Below are 9,579 nucleotides of genomic sequence, written 5' to 3' on the forward strand. Positions count from 1 at the left end.
ACTCTGTGGGCCATTTCCACCCCTCTCAGGCCATAGGGTCCATTCACACCTTGACTGTGTCTGCGGCCAGCTCTTCCTGCTGAGCTGGGACCCCCACATCCATTGCCCTGAGGGACTGTTCCCCTGGCTGTGGCCTCCACAGGCCTCCTTCCTGTGTCCTCCCCACAGACAGCCCTGCTGACCCTTCCCCTGGAGAAGCTCCCCTGCCCGCCAAGGGCACCGGGACCCTCAGGAACAGCTAGGTTTGGACATCTTTCTTTGAGCTTCTTGAAAAGAGTCTGCATGTCTGGTGCTCAGCATGGAGAAGGGGCTGGCTGGAGGGCAGGACAGACAGACAGACGGATGAAAGTTGTGTCTTTCTAGAGGATCTCTTCTTTTCCTTTAACTCTCTTGTTCTCTTTCTCTTTTAAAAAATTAACACTTATGGTGAAACCTCGTCTCTACAAAACAATCAGAAAATTTGCTGGGTATGGTGGTATGTGCCTATAGTCCCAGCTACTAGGGAGGCTGAGGCAGGAGGATCACCAGAGCCCAGGAGTTCGAGGTGGCTGCAGTGAGCTGTGATGTCACCACTGCACTCCAGCCTGGGTGACAGAGCAAGAGCCTGTCTTGAAAAAAAATTAATGTTTAATTACTTAAGTGACACATGACCACATCATCTCTGCAGAAAGAGCAAAGTATTACAAATAAGGCTAAAGGTCTCCTTTGACACTCACTCTTCCCATCCTGTTCTCTAACCATTTCCTCTGGGGAAAACCAGTTCTTACTTTATCAGGAATCGTTTTATACTATATACATTTTTTTTTTTTTTTTGAGGCGGAGTTTCACTCTTGTTGCCGAGGCTGGAGTGCAATGGCACGATCTCGGCTCACCACAACCTCCGCCTCCCAGGCTCGAGCAATTCTCCTGCCTCAGCCTCCCTAGTAGCTGGGATTATAGGCATGCGCCACCACGCCCAGCTAATTTTGTATTTTTAGTAGAGACGGGGTTTCTCCATGTTGGTCAGGCTGGTCTCGAACTCCCGACCTCAGGTGATCCACCCGCCTCGGCCTCCCAAAGTGCTGGGATTACAGGCGTGAGCCACTGCGCCCGGCTATATACATATTTTTAAACATAAAAATGTATATTTTTCCCCGATAGAATCTGGTTTTTTTGGTAGGTTTTGGCTCAGGGCATTTTTTTTCCCATATAAATTGCATTGAGCTCTTCAGCGGGACTTTGACCTGGCATATTTTGGGGATCTCCTTCCATCTCAATACACAAAGCTGTCCATCTGCCTGCCTTTTTGTCAGCTGCATAGTATTCCAGCAGACAGAGCTGTCATGGTTTATTGGCTGTTCTCCTAGTAATGGGCATTTAGATGGTTTCTACTCTTTTGTCATTAAAATGAGGTTGCCAGGAACACCTGTGTCCCTGCTTCCCCTTCCTATCAGTGCATTCTCCCTTCCGCCTCCCGGGGCCCTGAGTTGCTCTTTCTGTCTCCTTTCCTTCCTGTTCCCTCTCAGCTTCTCTTTCCTCCCTGTTCTTTCTAGATGTAGCTGTCACTTTATGGGTCCCAGCAGAGGGGGTGTGTGTGTGTCTGCTGTCTATTTTTTTCACTGTGGGCTTGTGTTAGTCAGGGTCCTAACAGGAAAGGGATGGAACACTTAAATGTACGAAAATCTGAAGCGAGTTTGTTTACAAAGGTACTATATTGCAGGATGTGGATTTTGCAGAAACCTAGAGCTAATAGTTGTGAGGCTGTGACCACCCCCTACTCCCTAAGGGGTGAAGGGTGGAAGTAATGAATGACCAGGCGCCAGAGACAAACTGTCACCTAGAGGGGCTGCCTTGCCGGGAGCTGAGACCTCTAGGAGAGGGACCACCCAGCCTGAGGTGACCCAGGGGAATGAACATCCTTATCTCATTCTCCTCCCCCATCATCTCCTGCTGGCCATCTCACTGGCCAAGCCCAGCTGGAAGCCAGAGGGCAGGGCACCTCCCTGATGGGTGTCATCAGCCTCCTAGAGAAAAAGAGAAGGGTGAAAGGGACAAGGGAAGTAGAGGGCATCCAGAACTTTCTCTTTCCAAGCCCTCTATCGGGTTTTGTTTCCAGTCTCTGGGTTACTTCATCCACCCATCACCCCCATCCACACATCCACCCAGCCAATGTATATGGAGCCCCTCCCAGGTGCCATGTGTGGAGTGGTGCACCTTTTGGAGGGTTTGGTGCCCCTGTGAGCCCGTGCTGGGCCTCTGCCTACCACCCCCACTGCCTGCTGGCATGGCTCGCGCCCCCTCTTGTTTTCAACTTTCTTATTGACATCTACTCCCCCTTCTCTTCCTGTATCTGACTTTGTCTTGCTCATCTCTGCTCTTTCCCTCTCTCTAGAGGAGAGTTATTGAATTTTGCTCTGAGGCTGTGCGTCATTCTTGCAGTGTATCTGTGTGTGTGTGTGTATGTGTGTGTGTGTGCTGTGTGTGTGTGCTGGCTGACTTTCCCCTGCAGCTCTCTCTTTTCTGAGGCTTGTGGAGTTTTGCTCTAAAGTTCTAAATTTCTTATTGATTTTCCTGATCCTAGTTTCCATCCCCTTTCCCAGAGGAAATTTTGATTATCACAATGATGACCAGCAAAGTGGTCACATAGGAGTATTTCTCTTTCTGGCTCTTTTATCTGATTTTATCCTTACTCCTTGAATTACTCCATCCACCCACCCATCCTTCCACTCCATCTCTTCATCCATTCATTTATCCATTATCTATCACCCATCCATCCATCCATTCATCACCCATCCATCCATCCATCTCTCCATCTATTCTCCCATCCATCCATCTCTCCATCTATTCTCCCATCCATTCATCCATCTATCCATCCATCCATCTCTCATCCATTCATTCATCATCCATCCATCCATCCATCCTCCCATCCATCCATCCATCTCTCCATCCATCCATCCTTCCATCCATCCATCCATCCATCCATCCATCCATCCATCCATCCATCTCTCCATCTATTCTCCCATCCATTCATTCATCCATTCATCCATCCATCATCTCTCCATCTATTCATCCATCCATCCATCCATCCATCCATCCATCCATCCATCCATTCTCCCATCCATCCATCCATCCTCCCATCCATCCATCCATCCATCATCTGTCCACAAACACATAGCAGCTACTGAGTGCCAGGACCCATGTCCTTTTTCCTCTCCAGTCTCACTGTTGTGAACATGCGTGTGGGTCTAATCTCTTGCTCTGAGGTGTGACTAGAGTTGCCCCCACCCTCTCTGTCACTCTCCTTGCTGTTTGTCTCCTGCTCTTTTATTTGTCTATAAACTGCTTAGTTAGTTCAGTGCCAAGGGTGGTCTGTCTGTCCTATCTCTCCTTCTCTACTTCCCTAACTCCCCCTCCATCTGTTCTCACACCATGGGGCCCCAAGACCTATCTGGAGTCTTCTGCTCACTCTGTATACATTCCCTGGATGTGCTCACCCACAGCTTTCTGTGCTGACGCCACTCCCCTGGCCCCTCATGCAGCCCAGATCCTTTCCCTTCCGCTTAAGCCACAGGCTCAAGCTTGAGGAAGCCCTGCCCAGCTCAAGCCATCGCATTGTTTTTGTACCCACTAGAGGTGCTCTATCTTCATTCTCATAGGCACTGAGCATCTCTGCCACCCAGGGCTCAGCAGCCAGGAGCACCAAGTCACCTCTGGCTGCTCTTATCCCTGTCTTCACGGTCCGTCTGTCCCCTCTTCCTGCCAGATATCCCTCGAAAGGGCAGGTAGATAATCCCTCTCCATCCCCTCATCCCCTGCCTCAGCCCAGATGTCAGAATCTAGTGCCTGGACAACATCCATCCATCCATTCACCATCCATCCCTCCACCACCAAACATCAGTTGGACAGTTCCTAGGTGCTCTGATTATGACACCACCCCCAGGCTATGCCCTGCAGAAACCCACAGTCCAGGGAGAAATTCTCTTGAGTTCTTGGCCTTCTGTTAACGTCTCCTTACTGCCTGCCACACCCCAACTCCTGTCCACAGAAGTGCTGGGGAGGGAACCCTGAGTTCTGCTGTTCTCTCCACAGCCCCACTTCTCTGTGGCTACCTGTGGTTGCCTGTGGCTGACCCTGAACTCACCACCAGGCTCAGGCAAGGCCCCCACCAGCTTCCCGTTGGCCAAACCCAACCAGCTCTTTCTGGTCCCACCTCACCACCGGGCCGCCCCTGATGTGGGCCGTTCTCTTCTCCTCTGTCCCTGAGGCTGCCGATGGCTCTTGGTTTTTCTCCCACTTCCCCGGGTGATCATTCTCTGCTTCCTTTGTGGGAGTTTCTGTTCACCCTGCTTGGAATATCGCAGAACCACAGGCCTGAGCTTCCTGCCGCTTCCTCCTGCTCTGCCTTTTCTGCTGGGGCAGTTTTCTCTGGGAAACAGGGTGGCTTGCTGTCCATGCCTTTTTGCACACAGTAAAGTCCAGACATGAGCTCCCATCTGCCTGGGGTGGAGACAGGGTCTCCCTATGAACAACCTACAGGTACGTCCTCCTACTCCACCTCTGGCCTCCTTCTTCTTCCTTCCTCCTCCATGTATTAAGAATAAGGCATCATTGAAAAAACAAAGAAGGCTGAGAATATGTGGAGAATCAAAGTCTGTGCAGTTGAAGAGCTGAGGCTTTGCAAGTTCAACAACAAAGAGAGGAGATTGTGGAATCCAAACTAGATAAGAGTGAGGAAACGGGGTGAGAGGACAGTGTGCAACTGGCAGGTGCAATGATGACAATGAGGCCCTGGGTCCTCCCCACAGAGGCCTTTGCTGGCTGACTCCTGTCCTCCAGGAGCCCCTGGGCATGAGTATCAGGGCATCTTTCTCTTCACTCAGACATGGAGCTTCCTGGGAAGAGGACCTGCACCTGGCTTCCTTTTGGGTCTCAGGTTGGAGAGGAGGATGGACAAATGGAAGGCGTGTCTTTCTACTAGTCTCTTCCTCCTTTGCCGCCTCTCCTCTTACCCTTTATAACATTAATTTTCTTTTGAGACAGGGTCTTGCTGTGTTGCCCAGGCTGGAGAACAGTGGCACAATCATAGCTCATCGCAGCCTCTAACTCCTGGGCTCAAGCGATCCTCCCACTTCAGCCTCCTGAGTAACTGGGACTACAGGTGTGTGCCACTATGCCCAGCTCATTTTTTTTGAAGCAAAGTTTCTGTTATTGTAATTATGTTTATGTACAGAAAACTCAACAGTGTATATTTAACCCAGTTTAGTGGCAAGTTCTTTAGCCTTTGCCTTTTTGAACTTGGCGATGCGAGCCACAGACTTGGGACCCAGGACATTGCCTCCCCAGTGACGGCGGATCTCGTCGTATCTGTCATTATCATTAGTCCGGATAGCTTCTACCAGTTTAGCCAAAGCGCTTTTGTTTTCCGAGTTCACCTGTGTGAAGGCGACAGTGGCACAGGTCTTCCTGTGGACTAGACACCCCAGTCTTGCCTTCCCCTTGATAATGCAGTAAGGGACCCCCATGTTTTGACACAGGGCAGGCAAGAAGACAACCAGCTCCATGGGATCCACGTGGTGTGCAGTCACCGCCAGCTGAGCTTTCTTGGTCTCCACCAAAGTGGTGACAGGGTGTTAACTCCTGCTCGAAGAACAGGTGGTCTCTTAGTGGGGACGTCCCCTTTGCCAGCAGCTTTCTTCTCGGCCCGGGCCAACAGCCTCTGCTTCTTCTCTTGCTTCGTCTCTGGCCTGTACTTGTGGGCCAGCTTAAGCAGCTGTGTAGCTGTCTGGCGGTCCAGGGCCTGGGTGAGCTGGTTAATTGCAGGAGGCACTTTCAGTCGCTTATAGAGGATGGCTGTCTGCCGCTGCAACCTGATAGAGTGGGGCCATTTCACAAAGCGGGTGAGGTCTCTTTTGGGCTGGATGTCCTGTCCGATGCCAAAATTCTTAGGCCTTTTCTCAAACAGGGGATTCACCACTTTCTTGGCCTCCTGCTTCTTCACGACAGTAGGGGCCGGAGCCACCTTCGTCCCCTTGGCCTTCTTTCCTTTCGGCATATTGGGCGGCAGGAGGAGAGAGTACACCCAGCTGATTTTTTAAAATATTTTCGTAGAGACGAAGTCGTGCTATGTTGTCCAGGCTGGTCTTGAACCCTCAAGCGATCCTCCTGCCTCAGCCTCCCAAAGTGCTGGGACCACAGGAGCATGAGCCACGGCACCTGGCTGTAAAATTAACTTTTAATTACACAAGTCATTCATGGACCCACTGTCTTTGTAAAAAATAAAAATCAAAGCGTTGTACATAAGACTGGTGTTCTTGTCCACTTTCCATCCCATCTAGCCCAGGGTACAAATACTGCTCCCCCGAAGTAATCACAGTATTGATTTGGGAAGATCATTCCACTCTCTGTATATGTTATCTTCTCACGAAAAAAGGCAAGTCCTGTGGGTGGTGCTGGCTTTGGCGTTGACGTTCAATGAGAGTCATATTGAACCAGGCACGCCTGCTCCGTGGTGGGCTTCTCTACACAACAGCGGGTCACAGATGGCTTCCAGGTCTCAGGCGCTCTGCTGCGTGGTAGTGCAGAGGCCAGGTGCATGGTGGTTGATGCCACTCAGTGGATGGGCATGCGGCTGCTTCCCCATGATCACTATTACAGACGAGCTAGCAGCAAACACTCCAGCCCAGCCTGCCGCCATCCCTCTGCAAGCTGAGCTCCAGGCTGTGATCTGTTATGTCCTCCCCTCTCCTTCTCGACTCCACCTCCTCCTCCTGCCCTCCAAGGTCAGGCCCCACTCCTTGTTCTGGTCCCACTCTTCTGGCTGACACCCCTATCCCAACTTGCCATCCGAACTCTGCCCTGAAATGCAGAATCGGACCTGGAACCAATATAGACCCAGAGCTTCTCACCCCTAAGTCATCTTCACATTCCAACCTGTCACCTCCCAGGGCCAGCCACACACTTCCTAGTCTCAGCACTGAGCATCAGCACCTGCCAGGAGTTATCTCAGCTGCCAGGAGTTATCCCTGACACCTCCCTCTCCTGTCACCCATGGCACATCTGTCTCCCCTTCGTGCTGCTGACTCTCCCTCCAAGGGGCTGTTCAAGACCCTAGCCCAACTCCTCAGCCCTGGCCACAGCAGGCCTTAGCATCCCATGCCTGGACCATAGGCTATTCATCCACCCATGCATCCATCTGCCTGCCTTCCTTCCTTCCTTCCTTCCTTCCTTCCTTCTTCCCTCCTTTCTTTCCATCCTTCCTTCCTCCCATCCATTTTTTACTTATCCATCTACCCATCTATCCACCCATTCATCTACCCACCCATCCATCATCCACCCATTCATCTACCCATCCATCATCTGTCCATCCATCACCCACCCATTCATCCATCCATCCATCCATCCATCCATCCATCCATCCATCCATCCAACAAGCATATACTGAACACCTACTGGATGTTCTGCTGAACAAAACGCACAGCTCCCAGAGCCTAGGAGACATCCTGGTGGATCTGTGTCCATGAGGAAGCAGACTCATCATCTGCAATGAAAATATGGGGTGATAGGTGCAGCCCATGTGTTTGTGTCACTGTGCCTTACAGTGTGTGTGGTGTGTGAAAGGGAGAGATGCCCACATGCCCACATCTCTGGGCCCGCGCTAGATCCCTCTACTGAAGCAGCACGCATTCAACCATGCACCCCACTGAAGACCCTGCCAGAAGCATCGACTCACCAAGTCCTCCACAGGCCCTGTGTTTCCCCCATTTTCCCAAATCCAGTACTGAAAACAGGCAGGCCCCATGCCCTCTGCCTGCCTCCCACTTCCAGCCCAGGGCCACTTCCTCCTCTAAGGAGCCTCTCCCATCTTCTCCTCTGATCCTGTGTGCTCCCAGGCAGTGCCATTGCCCTGGCAACAGCTGTCCCCTCCCCTACGCCCTCCCCTGGGCTGTCTCAGTACGTGGGCAAGCTCATCCCACGCCCACCCAGGAGTCCTTCCTTCTCCCTTGACCTGTTCCCTTCTTCCTCCTATGCCTTCTTTCATCTCAGACCAGCGGGTGGGAACTTTCATCCCTGGCTGTGGCCACTCCCTCCCTCCCATCCTGCTCATCCCTGCAGCTGCTCTGTACCTGCCAGTGGGGAGAAATGAGGCCTCCAAACCCCACAGCTCATTTTCTCTCCATTGATGGCCTCTGATGCTGGGAGTCTCTCCTGGCTTCTCACCCCCTTTCTTTCCTCGATTCTACCTCTGGGGCCTCCCCTCTCCTGTTTCCTCTGCAGCCTGCTTGGCATCCATCAGTCCTCTATATCCATGTCCCCAGGGCCCCATCCTCCCTTTCCCTGTGCTCTGCCCCCCAGGCAGCCTCCCCTAGAGCCTGGGTGACCGTTCTCTTGCTGACCCCGTCCAGCATCTCCCTTCTCATCCTGCAGCTCTGCTGAGCAGGGTCATGGGAGGCCCTGGGAAGCCCCATGTCCTCCTCAAAGGAGTCCTTGCCAAGCTCTTCCTGGGGGCCCCTGACTTACTGGGTGAGGATTCTGTGTCTGGAGCACCCAGATATATGTGTGTTGGGCAACTTTCCCCACCAGGCCGTGAGCACCTTGAGGGCAGGACCTGCATCCGATTTATCTTTGCTGAATGGCGTGACTATGGCAGAGGTGGGAGGAACAGATGAACTGAGGACAGACGGACTGAGGAGAGAACTCCCTCCTCCTCACTCTCATGCTCCCTTTTTTTCCTTCCATTTTCTTCCTCTCCTAATTAAAAAATTAGTTTTTAATTATGTGTGGTACGTGAAGAAATTGTCTTTGCACACAATTTTTAAATTTTTTTATGCTTTCACAAAATTAAAGCATGACAAAAGGCTGAAGTCTCTTTTCTCTCCCTCCAGCATGCCACCTCCAACTCCCCCAAAAAGGGGAACCTCTGTGGCCAGTTCTGTGTGACCCTGTCCACACAGCCTATATGAGTCCTCTCATCTAAATAAAATAGAGCTGCATTTGGTGGTGGTGGGATGTTGTTTAAAATATAAATACCATTTACCCTGTGTAAGTTTTGCCAATAGCTTTGTCTGCCCAGTGATAAGTCTTCGAGTTCTTTCCACGAACATGTGAGTGCACCGTCACTGGTGTGCAAGAGCCGAGGTGGGCACCTCTTCCTCGTCCTGCTCAGCAATGGCATGATGGTAGCCTGAAATTGGCCATGGTGGTAGTATTTACACCACAGAAGCGGGACAAGCAACCCTTGGGGAACGTTCTCCCCAGAGGTCCAGTGTACCAGCGTACCCCAGAATGCACCCTGTTTCACAGATCTGGGTCTTTCGGGATAGAGCTGCACTGTGGGTGACCAGCCGTCCTGTGGATGGACATGGGTGTTTTCTCCTTTTCAACATGACGATAAGGTCGCCACAACCTTATCTGTCATGGACTGCCCTTCTGCCTTGCCCTCTCCTGGGTTTTGGCGGGGGGTGGTGCTCAGAATTCGTCTACAGTACGTGGGTTCTTTTCTGTCTGTCCGTGGAACGTGTTGCCTTTTCGGGTCTCTGGGAGTCTGTCTCTCTCCTTCCTTCATCCTTCCTCATCCTCTCCCTCGTTTATTCTCCTCCTCTC

At 51.7% G+C, this 9,579-nt stretch overlaps 1 pseudogene; it reads right to left on the minus strand.

Moving 5' to 3' along the window:
* Positions 1 to 3,083: 3,083 nt before the first annotated feature.
* On the minus strand, positions 3,084 to 7,222 carry LOC110740509 (annotated as a pseudogene).
* Between the last annotated feature and the right edge of the window lie 2,357 nt (positions 7,223 to 9,579).

Source organism: Papio anubis, chromosome 16 (genome assembly GCF_008728515.1).
Source record: "Papio anubis isolate 15944 chromosome 16, Panubis1.0, whole genome shotgun sequence".
Classification (NCBI taxonomy): Eukaryota; Metazoa; Chordata; class Mammalia; order Primates; family Cercopithecidae; genus Papio; species Papio anubis.